Below are 23,224 nucleotides of genomic sequence, written 5' to 3'. Positions count from 1 at the left end.
ACACAGACCCTTTCCATACCCCAAAGGAAGATGAGGCAATCCGTTCTTTCCTTCTCCCTTCCCCTTCTGCCTATAAAAGCCTTCCATTTTGTAGAGCTCCTTGGAGCTCCTTTCTACTTGCTAGATGGGATGCTACTTGATTCATGAATCATTCAATAGAACCAATTTGATCTTAAAAATTTACTCGGTTGAATTTTTGTTATTTAACAGACACGCACAAAGCTTTGGATGCCCAGTCTGACTCTACTTAAAGAAAGGTCGGCACTCTGACTGTTCATGTAGAAGAGTCAGAGCTCCTGAAGAAAGAAGTCTTAAAACCTAAGGTAGTAATCATCATGGGGAATATTTTAGGAAATAACCCAAAGGTCTGTATCTTTCCCCACAATGTGTTAGAGGAAAAAAAAAAAAAAAAGATCTAAATATAATATCCTCTCAATAGCTCAGAACTGCTCATTCAAAGTAGAATTTTAGACTTTTTTCCCCAAAAAATTATTATTGTCATTATTCCATCACAGGCGACTTGTATTAAGGTCTCGCTAGTTCCTCCAGAAGTCTTGCTGAAGGCCGCCAAGCCCCACCAGTATGGAAAATACAGTAAATGACTCTTTTGCAAAATAATTAGGGTTTCCCACAGGGCAATGAAAAACATAAAATAACTCTGATGGAAGTTGGGATATTATATAAAAATATGCAAATTCTTTTAAAATTTGAAGCCTCTGAATCATTAAGAAATAAATCCCTTAAAGGGAACTGAGAACACCATATCAATCAAGTCCCTCATTTCTAATGTTACAGAGCGGGCACAGCAAAATTAGAATGTGTTTTATAAAATATTTACTAGTCCTGCAAGATCTTAATTTTACATGTTTGCTTGTTTACTGCCCCCATAACTAAGTACTGTACATCATTTGTTTCCATCTTTAAAATACTTGGTAGTGAAAATGAAAAGGATACTGTTATTTTCTCTCCAAACCAAAAAACCACTCAAGGTTAAGTATTAATCTAGGAAGACTGTGGTGCCTGGTCTTTGCCCAGAATCTCGGTTGTGTCTGTTATGAAGGCCATAGGCAAACACAGCATGACCCAGAAAGCCTAAGAGATGGTGAGTTTTTCTGAAATGTTCTAAAGGATCCTCTTGCCATTTGAGAGGCAAGAAAACTTCCCAAGGTAAATCCAGGGGAAAAAAATCAAGAGTCAATGTAAAATGTACAGGGAATGATAAATTAACAACAGCCTTCACCCTCAAGCAGCTGAACGTTGACAGTAAACGTCAACTACAAGAGATACCACAAAGCAAAACAAGATTATTTGCCACGTGACTCAGAGACAATTAGGCTGAGTTCAAAGGAGGGAATGATCACCAGGGCCAGAATAAACTGGGAAAGCCTCCCTAAGGCTGAGAAGCATTTGAGGGAAGCTGTTAGGGCTGGGTGGTAGAGCCCAGAGTAAGGAAGGGCACTCAGGCCCCACCCCTGTGCTCCTGTCCGCACAGTCCTCTGTTGAAGGAGGGGGCATTGGAAAGAAATATGGATCTGACCCCTTTTATCAGCGTTAAGCAACTAATATGAATAAGAAGGTTTCATGTCAGTACCAAATAAGCAAGGAAGCAAGCAACTGCAAGCATCAAGACCTGAACTGGGTAAAATAAACCTCAATGACTCAGCTTAGGACCAGCTGTAAATGCAAGTTCTGGTTAAACAAAACAACTGCTTGCTTTGAAATTGCCTTCTGTGTGAGTAGGGTAATTGCCCCCAGATAAAGAGACATCTTCCAAGACAGAAACTGTAAAGGAGATGACAATCAAGTAGAAGAAACACACACACACACACACACACACACACACACGCACGAAAAACAACACAACCACCACAAAGCCAGAGATTCAAATGCTGCCTGGTCTCCTTGCCAAAAAATAAGTTACTTCCTATGCCAAACACCTTTCCTCCACACTCTCATGGTTTTTTGAATGCTGAATGCATCCAGAAATCATTTCACTTCAGAAGTTCTAGAAAGTTTCATGATTTCTCTTTTTTATTGTGTGTTCTGAGGTAGAGGTCTAGTTTGTCTTATTTCTGAATCAAAAGAAAACAGAAACCTTAACCAGAAAAATCTGCACCAGATATACGCATTTACATATCAGACAATATTTTTAAAAGCAGAAACATCCTGTCTGGGGATGCTTCTTATAAGATTATTGACCTGTCTTGGCCTAAAGACAACTTTCTCCCCTTCCTAGCACACTCTTCCTGTTTTCTCAGCCTCATCTGAACCTGCAACCAAACAAAGAAACGCTCAAAGAAAACTTCACAGAATACCAACTTTAGTAATTTATACCCAAATCAACACACCCGTGGCTCTAGTCTAGAATAAATTACTACAAAATTATTTGCAATGACCCTCTGCTCCTTTTATCTTTGCTAATAATCTCATAGTTCTTCCCTATAGATGAATTAAGGCTCAAATTCTTTGAAATATCCCACATTCACACAGGTCCTCCCAGATGAGAATCACTTCGGCTTTCTCCATGAAGACTCCAGCAATTCTCAGCACAGGAGGGTAGCAATCTGCCTCGTGAGGGCACCGTTCAAAAGAAAAAGCATAATAGAATAAACTTTATTTCATAAATAAAAAGATACCCATTGTCTTCGTATTACAACACCAAAAATGAAGCTCAACAATGAGAAAATATTCAGAACAAACTCCGTTTACGACAGCACTGGTATTAATGTACGATGTTTGTAGTGCCTAGATGGTGCGATAATACACCAGAATTCTTACAGCTTATCATAAATAGAAATGTTTTCTCTTCTCCTCAGATAACAGTTTCATTCAGGTCACTTTCTCCTTTTTTTTTTTTTTTAAAGATTTTATTTATTTATTCGACAGAGATAGAGACAGCCAGCGAGAGAGGGAACACAAGCAGGGGGAGAGTGGGAGAGGAAGAAGCAGGCTCACAGCAGAGGAGCCTGATGTGGGGCTCGATCCCATAATGCCGGGATCACACCCTGAGCCGAAGGCAGACGCTTAACCGTTGTGCCACCCAGGCGCCCCCAGGTCACTTTCTCCTTAAAGATATTTTTATTTTAAAAAAAGAAAGCAATTTTGTAATTATTTCAAAATATGACAAAAGGCAGTAAGGCATGATTTTTTCGTTTATCAAAAGAGGCAGTGAAAGCACTAAAAATCTCTTATTAGTGACTGGACACAAGCTGAGTAACACAGCCAACATCACCTACAGCAAGTGAACTGACTGAATAAGGAGCTTCGAGCTCCTAATCTAGTGCTCACGTACCTGCCATGGAATAGAGAAGAAACTGAAAGTTGGACTACTGGTCTTACATTAAGTAAAACCCGTAGTACTATAACTCACATTTGTTGAGCACTAACTATGTTCTAGACACTAAGCTAAGTGCTTCCTGTGATTATCTGACTTAATCCTCAGAAAGACACTACTGAAGTAGCTACAGTTGTTTTACAGGGGGCAAAAGAGAGGTCTAGAACAGTTAAACTTGCCCACACTGCTAATGAGTGAGGAAGCTGGACCTCCTAGCGAGGTCTTCAGACTCCACGGCCTGGACTCACCACGATTCCCTCAACAAGGAAGTCTGTGGTCTCCAGCGCAGCAATGTACCCCGTGACTACACGCAACGCCCTGCCACCTCCCCACATACTCCTCTCTACCACTCCCATGACCCACCTGAACCCTTGCTAACTGGTCTTAGTCAGAGAGAACTCATTACATGGCTAGATAAATGTAAACTAGTATTAATATTCCCCCCAAGTGAAATATACATATGGAAATGAGAGAACAGAGATTCCCCCCAATTTGGGAGGGGTTGGAGAAGAAGGGTAAATAAAATAAGAAAAAAAAAAATAGCAAAGCAACTCAGAGTTGTTGTACAGAACCAGGCTTAACAGGTAACTGATTTATACATACCAGCTTTTCTCAGACCGTATGGTGGTCAACTAAATTTGAAAGAACTACATGCTCCAGCCCCATTTATCATTTTTCAAGCATCCACAAGGCACATTGGTATTTCAAGAGCTCAGATGTCTTACAGACAACTAAAGAAACTAATTTTGTTTACCATTTTGTTATTTTGTTTTGAAACCCTATCAGTTCCCAAACTTACCTGATGGTCCTTTTCCTCCTAGAACATATATTTAAACACGGAGGGGTACTAGTGTTCTATAGAACTCATTCGGAGGGAGGGTCTGGGTGGCTCAGTCGTTAAGCATTTGCCTTCAGCCCAGGGCATGATCCCAGGGTCCTGGGATAGAGCCCTGCATTGGGCTCCCTGCTCCTCTAGGAGCCTGCTTCTTCCTCTCCCACTCCCCCTGCTTGTGTTCCTTCTCTCGCTGGCTGTCTCTCTGTCAAATAAATAAATAAAATCTTAAAAAAAAAAAAAGAACTCATTCTGGAAAACTGATACTAAAATATCTGAAAACACGGGAAGTGATCTCACATGAGAAGAGAAAGGAAGAGATACCTTATAGCCCCTATGATCATTTTTCAGAAGATTTTTCCAAGAACCCAGGCTACTCTGGAAGTCTCCCTTATTCTGTTTTACCCTAACCAACAAAAAGAAAACAAAAACAAAACACCCAATTGTACCACGAGTGAACATCATACTTTGATTTCTACCTTGAGAACAACAAAAATTTTAAGACTGTACTCTGATGACAATACAACTTGAATTAACGGCTGATTTCCTTGCCCAAAACGGCCTAAGAATCTCAGATGTATATTCCTTACCTAACCCAAAAAAGGAGACTGGTAGAGCCTGTTTATTCTTACTCTTTTTTTCAAGTCTTTTCAATCTTTTTCTAATTTCTCATTCTCTATTCTTCCATCCATATGTGCGTTTCCCATTACTGGCCCACTTTCGTCCTATGGGCCTCTGTCCTCTTTATTTCTCCCAGCTCCGTGTTCAAATTATTAGCTTGCGCCTGTGGACTCTCATGATGGCCAGAGAGCAGGCTCAACTGCTAGTAAGTGACACCAGGGAGGTCAGAAGGGAGCATGTGCTGCAGTCCCCTCATTCTGACCCACAGCCGATACTGCCCGTCCATCAAAGCCCTCCTGCCCACCAAACCCACAGCGCTCTCAACAGTTACTCCCAATCTCCTGAAAGTAAAACCTATTTACAGACAGGTTCTGTATGTTCTCATTTGCATTCTTGAGATTCTATTGGCTGAAATGTGAAATACACTAGCAAACACAACTTACAAGTTAAAAAAGAAACACAGATGGTTTGTTAAGTTACAAGTTAAAAAAGAAACACGGAAGGCTGGAGTGGTCTCTTGTTGCGCATCTCCGCGCCTCTGGTTTTTGAGTCTGAACCTGCAACTGAAGCACTTGAGACACAACGCAGACCCTTGCCAAAACATCAGTCCCACCACCAGGAACCTTTGGACAGTTAACACATGTAAGGATGAATTAAAGACAATGAGGAGAAACTTTAAAACAGTCTTGAAATATTCTACATTCTAGAAGGCTTTCCTCCATACTGGCTACCTGAATGTTTTCAGTTAAGTATTTCATTGTGATTTCTTTCTGAGCTGGATTTCATCTAAATATGAGTAACCATCCTAATTAAGGAAAACCAATTGGCTAAACTGCTGTAAGAGCAAGCCCTCTTTTAAAATAATTAATATCTTTCTCTGTTCCTCTACAAATGTGGAGTGCAACAACATGAAGGAAAACAGAAGACTCCTTCAGTGTTGGCATATAACTAAGCTAATTAAGATAAGTAAAAAAATTGTTTACTTAGTAGCCGCCAAATTCTATAAGGAAAATAACTGTTGGTGTAGTTGGTGTAATTATGCAGTTCTCTATCTCATTAGCTACCACACTGGAAGATTATGTATTGTGCAACAATGATATTTGTTGAACCAATAAAATCTAAAGCTACTGTCATAAAGTTGTGTTTATATATCCCCTCAGAACAGTATATTTTTTCCCTTTTAAAACCACAATATGCCCACAAGAGTCCCCCAAACAGCCTCTATGTTCAAATTACAAATTATTTACTTGATCAGTTTCCCTAACCTGTGAAATTGGAGAAACACAGTAGTTCTTGATTCAGCAAAAAGCATCACACCCAGCTTCTGCCCCCCAAGATGCTGCAACAGAACTCTAAAAACCAAGGAAAGAGAAAATTTAATAACTGAAAGAAAAATAGAAGGGAAATAGAACAATTTTTAAAATGTAATTCACTTCTACTTTTTCCATCTCAACATTAAATCCATATTTATCATGTAAACAAAAACCATTACCACATAAGGTGAAACCTCAGTCCTCTGCTCCTCAGCCTGGGTACTTAGACTGTCTCCCGTGCCTCCCACTCTCTCCCCCGCCACACAGTGATGTTTAAATAAAATTAAAAAATAATACTGAAATCCATGTGATATTCAACTCATATAACACTAACAGCAAAAGTACTACCACTTACAAAACCAACTCCAGATGACATTTTCGTGGGAGTTCCTAAAAAATGCCTGCACTCTTCATAATCCTGCTAAATCTATTAACCATGCCTTAACATAGCTTGAACATAACAAAGCGTAGCTTCTGCATCCTGTCACTACCAGGACGAATATTAAACTGAGCTTCTCAGTCACGGGGCCCATGTCTAGTTATTCAACCATATCCTGGCCTTCAAATCTAATTTCTATTTTTCCCTGGTTTTGAACTTCTGTTATATTTTACAATATTATTATATTTACTCCCTACCAGCCACTTCAAATCCTTTGTGGAACGAAACACAGTATAAATAACGTTTTATTCACATTTGCATTCTTAGTATTTAGTGTCAGGCACCCAAGTTCTTAATTCATGTTTACTGACTCTAAGGCTATTGCCCTGGTGCGGCTGTAGCTCAATGAAATACTTATGTCAAATGTCCACAGCAAGCCTTAGCAACGTTCATTACTGACATGGATCAGAAGCCATATGCCCTGAGTTGGCGCTCCTCACAATGTTTCTGTCCTTGAACAGAGGAAGGCCAAAACTGACTTGATTTTATTTTTTTAATAATTTTCTTTTTTTTTTTTAGATTTTATATATTTATTTGACAGAGAGAGAGACAGCGAGAAAGGGAACACAAGCAGGGGGTGTGGGAAAGGGAGAAGCAGGCTCCCCCAAAACTGATTTTAAAACTGTTCTATTCCTTTAATCTTTTCAAGAAGAACAAAATAATCATTTCATTTTTATATAATACAAAGAACTTAAGGGGATGAAAGTGTCTTCAGGATTCAACTCTAATAACCATTATTTATACTCACTTTTCTGTTCACTTTCACTTTCTACTCTTTGCTGGGGGAGGGGGATAGGTGACAAAGAAACCTATTAAAGTTCTTCCAAAGGAGTTTGGTATTTATAAAACCTATCACAGGAAAAAAACAAAAACAAAAACAAAACCTATCACAGGGATCATAGCAGACCTGTACCACCCTAGTTCAACACATGGCAAGGCATAGTATCTCTGCACTAGAATTCCTGTTAAGACAAGATCATGAGTCCCAGGGACTAGAGTTTAATTATGACTCATTCAGACAAGCCAAGACATACTACTAAATAAAAAGTAAACTGCTGACTTTAAGATTCGATGGTACAAACAAAATAAAATCTACCAGGAAACCCTGTTTCCCTCTTCAGCATCAAAAGGCATACGTGTGGTCACTTTAAGAATGGTCCTCTTCACCCCCACATTTTGTACTGCCAAAAAAGGGGGGGAGTAAAAAATTTAGGGTCTGACCTAAGTCTCTACCTAAACAAGGCAAATCAGTCAAACTCTCTACTACTGAGGATCATAAATAAAGAACAATAACACCTACAAATCACTCATTAAGCACTGATTCAGTTATCTCTCTTGGCCACAAACAATGGAGATCATGTCCAAGAACAAAGATAACAGATGAACACTACAGATTCAATAGGTAATATCCGTGTATATGTCCAACTAGCTAATTCTGCACACTTCAAGGTTCTTCTTAACCTCCAAAGGCACAAAACAGAGTCTTCTATTCTAAAAGTTGTTTAGAGACACTCTGTCAATATATAACTGAATATCTGCTTACTGACGGGAAAAATCTCTGTTCACCAGCCAAGGGACTTTCGAGAATGAGAGCTGCATATGGCCTCTCCCCTCCATGGCCTCCTAATTCCACATCAGTTTGTAGTTATTCTTGTACTACAAGAGTATCGGTTTCAGAATGTAAGCCTCATAAGCCCGCAGGAAAGCCGTTCTGGTGGAACTGTTCCAGAGAGTCTCACTTTAGCTCCATAAAGAACCTAGGAGGCCCCGTCCATGACAAGGGTGAACAGTAATTGCTCTATTGGTTTACGCCTCTGACCTATAAAGAGCAAGGCCTGGAGCTGTCTGTAATCCATAATCCAGTTTAATATTCTGCTAGAACAGTACAAAAATGTGGCTTTTGCCAAAGGCATTGGCATGAAGCTAAAATTGGGATTCTCAGTTACTAATCCTGTGTAGCATTTGTTCCAATTCTCAGAAAAGTAGGAAAACTCTCCCTCTGTTAAATTTTAAATAAAAAGGGCAATGGTGAGGTCATGATCCCAGCGTCCTGGGATCTCCTGGGATCGAACCCCGCATCAGACTCCCTGCTCAGCAGGAAGCCTGCTTCTTCCTCTCCCACTCCCCCTGCTTGTGTTCCCTCTCTCGCTGTCTCTCTCTCTGTCAAATAAAAATAAATAAAATCTTAAAAAAAAAAAAAGGGCAGTGGTGAGACCACCTACACTTCTGACAGGCCATCTAACAGATTGTCTCAATCACAGATCAGGTAACTAACGAGCAGTAAACTAACGAAACATTACTTAAAATGAGCAAGTAATCCGCTACATTATTTTGGCATCTCTTTCTTAAAGTTTGCTACAGCTACCACTTCTAAAACTAACGCACTGTGTAAAAATGTCTAAAATAACCTGATGGATTCTAAATTTTAGAGCTATCAGGTCACCTGGTTAAAACTTTTTTTCTGTAAGGAAACTGGAGTTCAAATGTGTTAAGTGATTTGGTCAAGGTCACATGGCCTGTGGTAGAATCAGGACAACAACCAGGGTCTCCTGATTCCCAGTCTCATGTCCTTCATGACCACAGGAACTCAACAACAACAGAAAGCCCTACTATTCATCGGTGGTAAGTGCAGCGGGCACTTTTTCTATCCTTCTTTTAAAAGAAACAATTCCTCTCTGTTCTACACAACGGCCTATGTGGAAACAGAGCACATATGAGCTAAATCACTATTCAAAAGTCATTTTAATAAGCATGATGCAACACCAAGGCACAATGCCTGTGTCAAATAAGCAGCAAAATATGACCCACTAAAGACTTTATTTAAGCCAAATTATGCATATACGTCCCCACTCCATCATTCAACTGTGGTGCTACTTGAGGGCAGAAACTGTTTCCTCTGAATCTCTATATCCTGTAGAGTACTATTCTTCAAAAAGTTTTGCTCAAACACTCCCAGAAACCAAACCGAGGTGGGGGGGGGGTACTTTCTTGAAAATGTTTAAGTAGATATATAAAATTTTTCTTTAAAACTTTAAATCATTACAGAGGTTGTACTCTCCCTTATAGATTAATATATGCCAATTTGAAACAGACATATAAATATAAAACCGTTATATCACTAATTTAAACGCATCTAATGAAACCTAAACACCTGAGCAATTTGATAGCCACCATCCTCCATTTTAAAACTATAAGAATAGCATTTTCCTTTCTTATAGAAAATGTTCGGGGCACCTAGGGGGCTCAGTTGGTTAAGCATCTGCCTTTGGCTCAGGTCATGATCCCAGGGCCCTGGGATCAAGCCCTGCATTGGGCTCCCTCCTTACAGGGGAGCCTGCTTCTCCCTCTCCCCAACCCTGCTGCTCACACTCTCTTGCTATCTCTCTCTCTAATAAATAAATAAAATATTTTTAAATAAATAAATAAAAACAAAATAGGGGCACTTGGGTGGCTCAGTCAGTTAAGCATCTGCCTTTGGCTCAGGTCATGATCCCAGGGTCCTGGGACTGGGCCCCACATTGGGCTCTCTCCTCAGCGGGGAGCCTGCTTCTCCCTCTCCCTCTGCCTACTTGTGCTCTCTCTCTCACTAATGAATAAATGGAATGTTTTTAAAAAAATAAAAAAATAAAAATTTAAAAATAAAAATAAAAATAAAATAAAATGTTATATTACTTCTTTTTCTCCTTGAATTATATATCTCTTTTTCCTCCCAGTCCCTTATTTTAGCATAATTTCTTTCATCATACTTAGGAATAATCCTGTTACAAAAATATGAGTATGAATTATTTTTTATTTACTTAAAGTATTTCCTTTAGATTGAATTCTTGTTAGTGATATTAGTAATATATAATTGATTAAAACAATGCAAATATATTACAATTTTTGGTAAGTAAACATAAAAAAACATAAAAAGTAACTTCCTTTTTTGTTTTTTTTGTTTTTTTTTTATTTTTATTTTAATGATTTTTTATTATATTATGTTAGTCACCATACAGTACATCCCCGGTTTCCGATGTAAGGCTCGATGATTCATTAGTTGTGTATAACACCCAGTGCACCATGCAATACGTGCCCTCCTTACTACCCATCACCAGCCTATCCCATTCCCCCATCCCTCCTCCCCTCTGAAGTCCTCAGTTAGTAACTTCCTTTTTTGGAGTTGCAAGTCTCAGTAAGATGTACGAAAGAGGGCATACACCTTCATAAAAGGAAGCTTCACACTTGATGCCAGTGTTTTCACTATCCCTTTGTTGGAACCCTGGAGAATTTTATATCTCAAAGAAACAATGGTAAGACTCAGGATGAAAGAAAAGTATGGCTTTTTCTTATGTCAACTGTTAAGAAGGATCAGGACTAAAAGGAGGGTAGAAAAGAAGGAAGATCATGCAGGTGTTGTCTTCAGACAAATCAATTTCAGGAAAGAGCATAAATGAATGTTGAGAAACAGGAAAACTGATTCTCTTAAAACTACCCAGTCTAGATACCGTTAGACATGTACCGCAGTCTGAAGACTGGTGCTCTAAAGTACACAGCTAGGTTCATGCATTGGAACTCAATAAATGTTTGTTGCATTAAAATAGCTTAAGAAAAAAATGTCAGTCACTAAGAACATCTATGTTGTACTGACTTGCTTTCTTGCTTTCTTTCTTTTTTTTTTAATCAAATGATTAAGTCTGCTGTAGGGATCAGGTGAGATGATGAATGTAAAACCCTGAAAACAGTAAGATAGTAAAACTAAGTGGATGTTACCTACCATTAGGCAAATCTTACTACTTTTTCCCCATCTGTCATAGATTTATTTGAGTAAGATAAAAAAGTCTTATTCAGATATGGCAGTATTCAGATATGGCAGTATGGTTTATTTTTTAAAACATTCATATAGCTCAGGCTGCCAAAGAGTAATGGTTCAGGACAGTTACCATCTTGGTACCACTTCTATATATATTATGAATTTTACACCACAAATACAGATTAATTTGAGAAAAACAAAAAGGCTTTTAATGCAAACATGGGAAAATGAAGTATGGCATTGATGAAAATCTTATTTTTGACACATAGATGAAAAAACATTGATTTACCTTTTAAAAATTAATACAAATGCATTTAATTCTACAGGTAAAAAGCCTATTCAAACTTTCCTTCTACTTCATTAATGAGACAAGACTTCTATCTCCCAATATCTACTAAAAAAGATCTGTGAGGTTCACATCCAAGACAGAATGGAAGGTCAGCCTATCAAATTAAACAGGTCAGAACCTGCTTTGTTTAAAATGCTTCTTGACTTCTCTGTGTGCTAACAAATTTGAACGGAATCGAAGAGACGTTAATCCGAACCTTATCTGATCTGCTCCTACCTCTACTCTGACGGCTCAGGTGGGTTAGAGGGCAATGAGCAGTTAGCAGGCTTACGTCTGGCAAAGTTACTCCCTTTTCCCTAAAGTCTTTAGTCTCACTTGGAGCTCAAAATGTAGGAAACCTTATATACCTGTTCTACCATGCCAGGCAAACAGGTACTGGTCCAAACCACAACAGAATTTGTACTGGCAACTGGAGAATAAATTTTTTTTTTGAAATGTGATTCACATACTGTAAAATTCACCCTTTGAAAATGTACAATTCAATGGTTTTTAGTATCTTCAGAAGACAGTGCCATCACCACCACTGTCTAATTCCAGAATATTTTCATCACCCCAAAAAAGAAATTCTATATCCATTAGCAGTCACTCTGCTCCCTCCCTCCTCTATCAGTCTCACTCCTGTAGCTCCTAGCAACCACTCATCTACTCTCTGCCTCCACGGAGCTGCCTATTCTAGACATTCCATGTATATGGAATCAGACACGATGTGGCCCATTGTGCCTGGCTTCTTTCACTGAGCCTAGTGTTTTCAAGTTCAACCACACTGCTGCATCTTCAGTGCTTCACTCCTTTTTATGGCTGAAATATATTCCACTATACGTGGAAAGACCACAGTTTGCTTATCCGTTCATCAGTTAATGGGTATTCGGGTTGTTTCCACTTTTTGGTTATTATGAATAATGTTGCTATGAACATTTGTGTACATGTTTTTGTGTTAACATATGCTTTTAATTTCTTGCATATATACCTAGGAGTAGAATAGCTGGGTCATATGGTAACTCTATGTTTAACTTTTTGAGGAACTGCCAAACTGTTTTCCAAAGTGGCTATACCATTTTATATTCCCACCAGCAATGTATGAGGGTTCCAGTTTGGAAAATAAGCTTTATTTCCCAAAACCTCCTCCGTTTTACAAACCTTCTGCCTTCCTTTAAAAAATGAGCATGAGGAAAATAAACGTTTTTATTTCATCATCCAATGTGTGTTTCAACAACTAGCTTATTTTATAAAAACATAATCTCTAGAAAGAACATAAGCATTAAAAGAGAATATAAACAGTATGGCTATAAAATATTGAAACTAGCTTAACCAACACACTAGAATATTCACATCTCATAAATGAGTACCATGCCCCCATTTAATTACATAAGGAGGTTATGTACCCATCCCACCTTTGGAAATTTCTGTTTTGAAACTACTTTCAAGGCCAATTCATAAAGGCAGATAAAATCAGTCTTCTGATATCATATGGCCATACCCTTTTCCTCTCAAGGACCAGACACCATACTACCCAGCTTGATCACCCACCTAATTTGTTTCACAAACATGAGTCCAAAGGATTCCTGATCACTTCCACAACTCCAATCCAGACTTAAAACAAAACAAAACAAAAAAACAAACAAAAAAACAAAGGAACAGGCTTTTTTCCCCTACCACTGAGAATATTATTCAGAATGGAGTTTTAAAATGGATCTTATACTACAATTATACAAATTATCATCATTGGGATAAGCTGGGAGAAAAGAACACAGGACACTATGTACTATTCTGCAATTTCCTGTGAGTCTATAATTATTTAAAAATAAAAGGTTTTAAAATACAGATCTTAAAAGAGAGGCAGAATTTCAAAAGGAAAATAGGTAAAGCATGGAAACTACTCCTAGTAGGTCAAAAAGGAAAAATGCAATTCACGTCACAGGAATCACAGCTGGCCCAAATAAACCGCAAAGTTCCTTCCCAGGTACAGTGGAAGAGAAGGCGGAAAACGAGTCGGACTTCAGAGCATCCTGTATCAAGCTACAGTTTGGAACTCACCTTGTTCACAATGAGAGACCCTTGGAAGATTTTTTATGATGCATGCGGAAAAAAAAGCTGGGCTTTTGAGAGATTAATATGGCAGCAGTAGAGAGGACAGACTAGAGGGAAGAGCCTGAAGGCAGAAAGATCAGTTACCATTACAACAGCCCAGGCAAAGCAAGGTGTGAGGGGTTGGCCCTGGAACCAGACCATATGGAGCTTACGGACTTAATGCTCTGGACTCTTCTATAAAGACCCCATATCTGGCATTTGTTCTGAGCTCTAGATCATGTTTACGATAAAGAAATCTCTTCTCTGAATCACTAAAAGGGAAAAGTTTTAACATTTCAATCTTCATCGGGCTTATAAGAATAAAGATAAAAAGACAGAAACAGCTCTGCTTGTATCCAAAGAACAAAACAAGACAAGACAAAAAAGGTCTAATGGCAAGTAGACCTTCTAGCTTTGGACTGACCGTGTCCCTTTAAGCAAACGACATAAGAGGCTCTCTTCCACGTTGGGTTAAACTTCCTCCCAAAGACTGCACACTATCAGCTGTGCTCTGACTGCTTTAAGTAGGAAGCTTCATTTGTAATAGTAAATTTCTGGTTGAAGAGCCCACTGAGGTCCTAAACAAACAGTTTTGTGTCTCTAATGCCATATTTTCAGAAAGCAATCATTTCCAGGAGATGTGAGATGCTGACTGTTGAAATGCAGAAGGATCCAGAGCTTTATTACAGGCTGAGCAAACAGCACAACTGATTGAATGTTTACTCAGGGCCCACTGTGTCCTGGATACCGATGACACTGAAGATTGCAACAGTCCCGCCTTCAAAGAAGCCACAGTCTACTGGGAAATATACACAAAAAAGTCAATGTAATACAAAGCAGTTAATGCCATTACAGAGGTACAGAAGGGATGCTTTGATGATGATGATGACGACAAGGATAACAATAGTAATTATAATAATAACAACAACGACAGCCAATATTGATGAAGTACTTGGTCTATGCAGGTCCGTCAGAGCATTTTTCCTATACTAATTCACTATCCTCACAACAAGACTAATATTATCCACTTTTTATAGATTGGGAAACTGAAGCACAGATTGGTTGAACACTTTTATCCCAGTTCTGCAGCCACGATTAACCAAGCCAGTCCAGCTCCTAATTCAGGGACCGAACTGCCCACCATATTGCCCCTTAATGAAGGTCCAATTAATGTTGCGTGGAAAGGCAGTTCTGACCAAAGAGAGCAGAAGAGCGTAGATGGCATCTTTGAGACCCACCACTGATGGACAACCAAGCATTCACCAGACAGACAAGGCATTTGGGGTGGAGGGTTGCTTATTTGCAGGGAGTGGGTGGGGGGACGGCACTCTAAGCAACAAGAATGAAGAAACAATACCAGGAGGGACCAAGCATAAGATTTAAGGAAGCTTGGTGCAAAGAATAGTCAGGGGGCGCCTGGGTGGCACAGCGGTTAAGCATCTGCCTTCGGCTCAGGGCATGATCCCGGCGTTCTGGGATCAAGCCCCACATCAGGCTCCTCTGCTATGAGCCTGCTTCTTCCTCTCCCACTCCCTCTGCTTGTGTTCCCTCTCTCGCTGGCTGTCTCTATCTCTGTCGAATAAATAAATAAAATCTTAAAAAAAAAAAAAAAAAGAATAGTCAGAAGCACAATCTTCTCGCGGAGGACTCCTAGGTTCCAGGGACAAGAGAGGAGGCCATCAAAGACTGAGGTGTTAGAGGCCTTGCAGGCTTTATATTTCAGGTAAGAGGGGCTCGTCTGAGGCCTTTACTGCTGAGTGATGTGAGCAGGTCTGCCTTCAATAAAGATAAATCCGGATGAAAGAGGGAAGGTGTCCCAGAGGCCAGGAGACCAATTAGGAGGTTACACAATAACTCTGTCAAGAAATGATAAGGAGTGGATGAATGGGAGCACAGGCTTCTGAAGGAGAACCAACAGCACTTGGTGACTAATTGCCTGCAGAGGGTCGGGAAGAGAAGGCGGACAGGAAAAGCTGAGGCTCCTGTTGAGAGGAATAGGGCAAAAGGAAGATCAAATTTTAAGAGGAATAATAATAACACTGATAATAATAGTAATGATGGCTGTACTATTTTTTTTTTTTTTAAGTAAACTCTACCCTGTGATGTGGGGCCCGAACTCATGACCCCGAGATCAAGAGTCGCAGGCTCTACCTACGGAGCCAACCAGGCATCCCTCTAATATTTCTCAAGCTGTTACTACGTACCAGGGCTATGCTAAATACTTTTACAAGAACCATCTCATTCGATGTTAAGGTTAAGTTCTACTATCATCACCCTTTCAAAAATGGAGAAACAAAGACTAGAAGAAAATAAGTCATTTGAGATCATAGTCACTAAACACTGAAGCCAGAGAAAGAGTAAGATTCAGACAGAGTTTAAAGCGTTTAGGGACGTGTCCAAGTGTGGGTCTCTAGCAGGCCACTGAATGTCTTTATGCGGCTTGAGGAAAGGTAAGAGTCCCAGATAGAGGTGCAGAGGTACAACAGTAACACAACTATACTATTATCACTATTCCTATTGCTACTATTTATGAAGCACTTGCTGTAAATGAGATACGGTTTGAATGTTTTACATACATGGTTTCATCTATCAACACAATCCTGAGACAGGCGCTACTATTCTCATTCTTACAGAGAAAGAAACCACAAGATGAAGTAAACCGTTCAGACTGCTCAGAAAAGGATGGAATCTCACCCAAATGCAGGGCTTCGTGATTCAGAGGCGGGAAGAGAAGAGGAAGTGGGGCGGAAGACAGGGCAGGAGGGAGTGCCAAGGACTGAATCCAGAAGAATCCCATCCCTTACCCAGCTGGCAGAGAAAGAGAGTAGCAAAGGAGTTTAGGAAGGAGGAGTACATCAGTGAACAGAAAGTGAACACAAAAGGTGCTCCTGATTTCAAAACTAAAGGATATGTGTCAAAGAATAGGGTAGTTAGTGTCAAATGATACACAGAACTCAGACGGAACCAGAGTTTAAATTGGGTAACAGGGGGCGCCTGGGTGGCACAGCGGTTGAGTGCCTGTCTTCGGCTCGGGGCGTGATCCCGGCGTTCTGGGATCGAGCCCCACATCAGGCTCCTCCGCTAGGAGCCTGCTTCTTCCTCTCCCACTCCCCCTGCTTGTGTTCCCTCTCTCCCTGGCTGTCTCTCTCTCTGTCGAATAAATAAATAAAATCTTTAAAAGAAATAAAAAATAAAAAATAAAATAAAATAAAATAAATTGGGTAACAGAATTAGCAACAAGGCACCGAAACCCCTTCCCAGAGCCATTCAGTGGACACGCCAGGACAGCCCCACGCTTTCAGCAGGTGCAGAAGAGAAAGAGGTGACATAGAAGCTGGAGGGCAAAAGAGAGGCACTGATAGTAACAGTAATAATGCCTCTAATATTTCTTAAGCTATTATTACATACTAGCACTATGCTAAATACTTTTATAAGAACGATCTCATTTAATGTTAATAAGTAAACTTTTCTCTAGGCTTTGTGGGTCACACACTGTCCCACAGTGTCTTTTTTTTTTTTTTAAGATTTTATTTATTCGACAGAGATAGAGACAGCCAGCGAGAGAGGGAACACAAGCAGGGGGAGTGGGAGAGGAAGAAGCAGGCTCATAGCGGAAGAGCCTGATGTGGGGCTCGATCCCATAATGCCAGGATCACGCCCTGAGCCGAAGGCAGCCGTTTAACCGCTGTGCCACCCAGGCGCCCCCCCCTTTTTTTTTTTTTTAAAACAACCTTTAAAAATGTAAAAAGCACGTCAGCTGGGTTATACAAAAAACAGGCCACAGGATGGATGTGATCAGCCAGCAGTAGTTTCGCGACTCTTTCCTAGAGTGTGGTGGTTAAGAGCACAGACTCTGCAGTCAGACCAACTGCATTCTTACCCAGCTCCTCACTATCTGGGTGACCTTGGGCAAGTCACTTAACTTTCTTTGTCTCAGTTTCCTTACCTGTAAAATGGGGATAACAACAGGAGCTACCTCTTCGGGTTGTCGTAAGAAGTAAATACAGATCGGGCACTTAGTTATTAAAGAAAAGTCAAAGCAATGTGGAGGACTTGATAGAGGATGGGCAGGCAGAAGAAAGCCGACAGAGAAGGAGAGACAGTAAAGGAGAGACAGGACGAATTAATTTTTTTTTCAAGTCCTGAAGAAGAAGTGGAGGACCAGGATCAGGATAGTACAGGTGAATGCAAGAGAGCAGGCTCTATCCTAACGGCTGGCAAAAAGCATAAACCGGTTTGGAGAGCAACCTGCCAACTTTGATCAAAATTTCAAACGCATGGATCTTTTGATCCCCTCTCCTTCTCTAAAACTTGGCTGTGCATATATACCCGAGCAAGGATAAAGCTTTGAATGCAAGGTTGTTCCCCCTGCAGCAGTGCTGGCAAAAATGAAAAACTGAAATAGCTTACCAGTCCATCAGTAGGGGAAAGGTGAAATAAAATAATGTGGATCTAGACAATGGGGTCCTATATAGTCATTTAGAAGAAAGAGGTAAATATGCTGACAGGGAAAGGTCTCTACCATTTAATTTCTTATTTCAACTTTTTATTTGGGGATCATTGGAGAGTCACATGCAACTTTAAAAAGTAATACAGAGAGATCCCATGTACCCTTTACTTAGCTGCCCTCAACGGTGACAGCTTGCAAAACTTCAGTTCAATATAGGAAGTTAATTTTTAGTATAAAAGCAAACTTAAACTAGTGTGCAAATTACATACACCCCCTTTGTGTATTTAAGCGACCATACAGTCTGTGCGTGTTCAGAAGGTACACACTTTGCTGGCTCGGAGCCGACTCCTCTGGAAAGTGGAAAAGGTAAGGGAGGGAGAAGATGAAGGACGTTCACTTTATGGACCTTTTCACTACTTCTTAGCCACCAAGGGCAAATATGACTTCAAGGACAGAAAAAGTAAACAGACAGAGGGATTAACTTTTTGAAATAAACGCGAGCACCTATTCTTTCCATCCAGGGGGTTGAGTGTGTGGAAGCAGAAGGGACAAAAACTGAAGACACTCACTGAAGCTTCTATTTACTCAGTTAAGCAGAACGGCCGGCTGATTCATTCCGTCACAGCCAACTTGCTGCCGGGCTCTGTTCTAGGCACTAGACGATCAAAAATTAACCACCAGGTGCAGTCCCTGAACTCCAGGAACTGAGAGCCTCCCGAGAAAGGTGGACATTAACCAAAATTACACAAGCATAATTAGCATTATATTACAGTGCAGCAGTCTAGAACACAGGCTCCAAGGCCTGACCGCTGCCTGCAAAGCCCAGCTCTGCGGCTAACTGGTTATGTGACTTGGGACAAGTAACTTAACACTCTGCACTTCAGTTTCCTCATCTATAAAATGGGGACAATCAGAGGTCCTAATTATTTCCCCATCTATCTAATCCAGACAGTTGCTGTGAAGACTTAGAAAAAAAAAAAGGCCATATAAATATATATAGTGCTTAGAACAGTGCCCAGCACACAATAAACATCAGTTTGCTATTAGTGTTGTTGTTAGTCTCATTACTGTTAGTTTTTTCCGGGGATTCTAATCTGTCTTCAGACAAATGGAAGGTCCAGGAAAAGCTTCTTTGAGGAAGTGACATATAAATTAAGTTCCAAAGATGAATATGAATTTAACAGCAAAAGAGAAAATCTGTCTGGCAGAGGGCAGGACGGACACAAAGACCCTATGCTAAGAATGAGTGTGGCATGTTAAGAATTTGACAAAAGGCCAATGAAGCTGGGGCCCAGAGAGGAGAGAGAAGAGACTGGACAACTAGAAAGGGCATGTGAAACTTAGGAATTTTATCTTTGAGTAACAAAAGATAGGATACAAGAAATAACAGAATTCTTGGTTTTTCTTTCTTTTTTCTTTTTTTTTTATTATGGACTATGGAGTCTTCTGTGATAAAGGGAGGTGAACATGAGCTCACCAGAAATGGGTAAAGATTCAGAAAGAACAGTCATTCTGGTGAAGGAGAAAAGAAATCAGCTACAGGCAAGTGAGAGGGCTACTAATAGAATAAGAGGCACAGATGAGGGCAGAACTCACGCGCTAGCAACTGAACAAATAAACACGATTCCATCCTTTCTTCAGGCCCTAACCCAGGAACACAGAAAATGGGCAGTATTGCTAATCCATAGCTGGAGACAGGCATGGTGTGGGGGACAGAAGAACGAAGGTGCAGGAGAATTGAGGATACTTCTGACTCATTGAAAGTGACCAACTATGTCTATGTGGACGAAAGTGATGCCAGAAGAATGTCACACATTTGGAGACAGGCAAGATTTCAGGGGCTGGAGGCCTCCGTGAAATCGGAGAGTAAGTTCAACAAACGGCAGAACGGAAAAGACAGGAAATTGTGTTCAGAGAGCAAAATTTCCAAATTTATGATTTCAGAGGTGGCAGTCTGACCGGCCCCAGGAATAGATTGCTACAGACAAGTGGGTAGACAGACAGCTGAAGTAAAGATCAAGCCAGAATGATATCAGGATGCTGGACAAGCAACCGACGTGAACATTAAAGAGACAAGAGATCAGGGAAGGAGTAAGAGTAAACTATTTACAAGGATCAGGAATTAAACTTTCAGTTACATTCTTAAATACAGCACCATAAGGAATGTGTTGTTAAGTAACCAGAATAAAACAGGCATGGCTTGCTAATAACAAAGCTTCTTCTATTTATTTAGCCAAATAATTTTCAAAGATTCCCTGAACACCATTCCTGAAAAAAGGCTCTCAGTAAGGCAAAAAGAGAAGGAAACTTTCTTAACATGATGATTATTTGTCACAATTCGAGGGCAAGCATCATCATAATGGTAAAAACTAAAGACACAGACAAGCCAAAACCTGGGAGAAAATCCTTGCAAAACATATATCTGATTTTTTAAAAATGTATCTGATTTAAGGACAGGTATCCAAAATATTCTAAGAACTCTAAAAACGCAACACTAAAAGAAACAAACAACAACCACAGAAAACAATTAAAAAATGGGCGAAAGATCTAAACCTCACCCAAGAAGATATACACAGACAGCAAATAAGCATGTGAAAAGATGCTCAACGTCCTATGTCACTGGGGAACTGCAAATTAAAACCACAATGAAATACCACTACACCCCTATTAGAATGGCAAAAATCCAAAGCACCAACAACAGCAAATGCTAGTAAGGATGTGGAGCAACAGGGGCTCTCATTCACTGCTGGTGAGAATGCAAAACCAAACAGCCACTTTGGAAGACAGTTTGGCGGTTTCTTACAAAACTAAACATACTCTTACCATATGATCCAACAATCATGCTCCTTTGTATTTACCCAAAGAGTTAACTCAGGTCTACAGGAAAACCCGCACGTGGATTTTACAGCAGCTTTATTCATAACTGCCAAAACTTGGAAGCAACCCAGATGTTCTTCAGTAGGTAAGTGGATAAACCAGGGTACATCCAGACAATAGAACAGTATCCAGTGATAAAAAGAATGGAGCTATCAAGCCACAGAGAGATGGGAAGGAAACTTAAATGCACATTGCTAAGTGAAAGTAGCCAATCTGAAGAGACTACCTAATGTATCATTCCAACTATATCACTTTCTGGAAAAGGCAAAATTATGGAGCCAGCAAAAAGATAAGTGTTTGCCAGGGACTGGAGGTGGGGGGGGGGGGGGGGGGAGGAAATGACTAGGTGGAGCATGGGCAATGCTTAAGGCAGTGAAACTATTCTGTGTGATACTATCATGGTAGATACGTGACATCATGCATTTGTCCAAACCCACAGAACTACACAAAATGAATGTGGACCCTAATGTAAACTACAGGCTTTAATTGATAATAACATATCAATATTGGCTCATCAACTGTAACAAATGCACCCCACTAATACAAGACGTTAATATTAGGGGAAATGGGGGAGGGTAAGGGGATATCTGGAATTCTCTGTACTTTCTGCTCAATTTTTATAAAACTGCTCAAAAACTAAGGTCTATTAATTTAAAACAAAAACTAAAGGTATTACCATTTGAGTCACGCAAGAGAAAATAATGTCCAATATCGGTTAGGAAATCTGTTCAAGAGATTTAGGGTGCCACCTCTGCCTGGGCTGGGTCTGGCTCTTCTACCTACGGTAATGTCGCTGTGAGCAAGTCATAAACTTCTCCAAGTCTCAGTTTCTCTACTGGTAAACTAATAGATAATAATCATCATGCAGTTAAGAAGATTAACTGAGTTCATACACATAAAGCACTATGAACAGTAACTAGAATTAAGTGTTTAACAAATATTAGCCCCCTGTTACTCAGAGTAAGGTCTATAAACCTGTAAATCCACATCACATGGGGCCTTGTCAGAAACGCAGACTCTCAAGCCCACCCCAGACCTACTGAGTCTGCATTTTTCTTATCATGCCATCTTTTTTTTAAGTTTTTATTTAAATTTATTTTTTTTTTAAGATTTTATTTATTTATTTGACAGAGATAGAGACAGACAGCGAGAGAGGGAACACAAGCAGGGGGAGTGGGAGAGGAAGAAGCAGGCTCATAGCGGAGGAGCCTGATGTGGGGCTCGATCCCACAACACCGGGATCACGCCCTGAGCCGAAGGCAGACGCTTAACAATTGAGCCACCCAGGCGCCCCCTTTATTTAAATTTCAGTTAGTTAACATACAGTGTAATATTAGTTTCAGGTGTACAATATAGTGATCTGACAGTTAAATACAAGACCTAGTGCTCATCACAATACGTGCCTTCCTTAATCCCCTTCACCTATCTTACCCATCCCCCCAACCAACAGTTTGTTCTCCATAGTTGAGTCTTTTTCTTGATTTTCTTCTTTTTTCCCTTTGCTCGTTTGTTTCTTAAATTCCACATGAGTGAAATCGTATGGTTTGTCTTTCTCTGGCTTATTTCACTTAGCCTTATACACTCTAGCTCCATCTACGTCATTGCAAATGGCAAGATTTCATTCTTTTTTATGGCTAAATAATATTCCATTGTGTGGGGGGGACATATTTTTATATTTTATCATAGATAATGCTGCAGTAAACATCAGGGTGCATGTATCCCTTTGAAGTAGTATTCCTGTATTCTTTGGGTAAATACCTAGAAGACAATTGCTTGAATCTGCATTTTAATAAGATCCTTCAGGTAATTTCTGTGCATATAAAACTGGGAAGCACTATATTAGGTGGTATTATTATGACCATAACTATTCTTCAACATTGTCACTAAAAAAGGAGCACAAGCATTGGGAGAGTCCAAATTATTATCTGCTCATGATTATGATTAGTCTACTTTAAAAAGAGAGGGAGAATCAACTGTAATAGTTAAAAAAATTTTTAAACATTCTCTAAAGTGACCGTAACTAAAACACGTAGTACAGGTATACAGATAAGCCCCCTCTGTCAAGAGTATACGTTAAGGGGCGCCTGGCTGGTTCGGCGGGTAGGGCATGCAACTCTTGATGTCAGGGTTGTGAGTTCAAGCCCTACATCAGG

At 40.0% G+C, this 23,224-nt stretch overlaps 1 protein-coding gene across 5 annotated transcripts in view; it reads right to left on the bottom strand.

Moving 5' to 3' along the window:
• Positions 1-23,224, bottom strand: part of SIK3 (SIK family kinase 3) — a 238,827-nt gene that overhangs the window by 184,903 nt on the left and 30,700 nt on the right. The gene's annotated exons all lie outside the window — the stretch shown is intronic.

This window comes from Ursus maritimus, unplaced genomic scaffold (assembly GCF_017311325.1).
Source record: "Ursus maritimus isolate PB19 unplaced genomic scaffold, ASM1731132v1 scaffold_16, whole genome shotgun sequence".
Classification (NCBI taxonomy): domain Eukaryota; kingdom Metazoa; phylum Chordata; class Mammalia; order Carnivora; family Ursidae; genus Ursus; species Ursus maritimus.
Note: the sequence above shows the minus strand (reverse complement) of the source record. Positions and strands in the feature narration are given on the sequence as shown.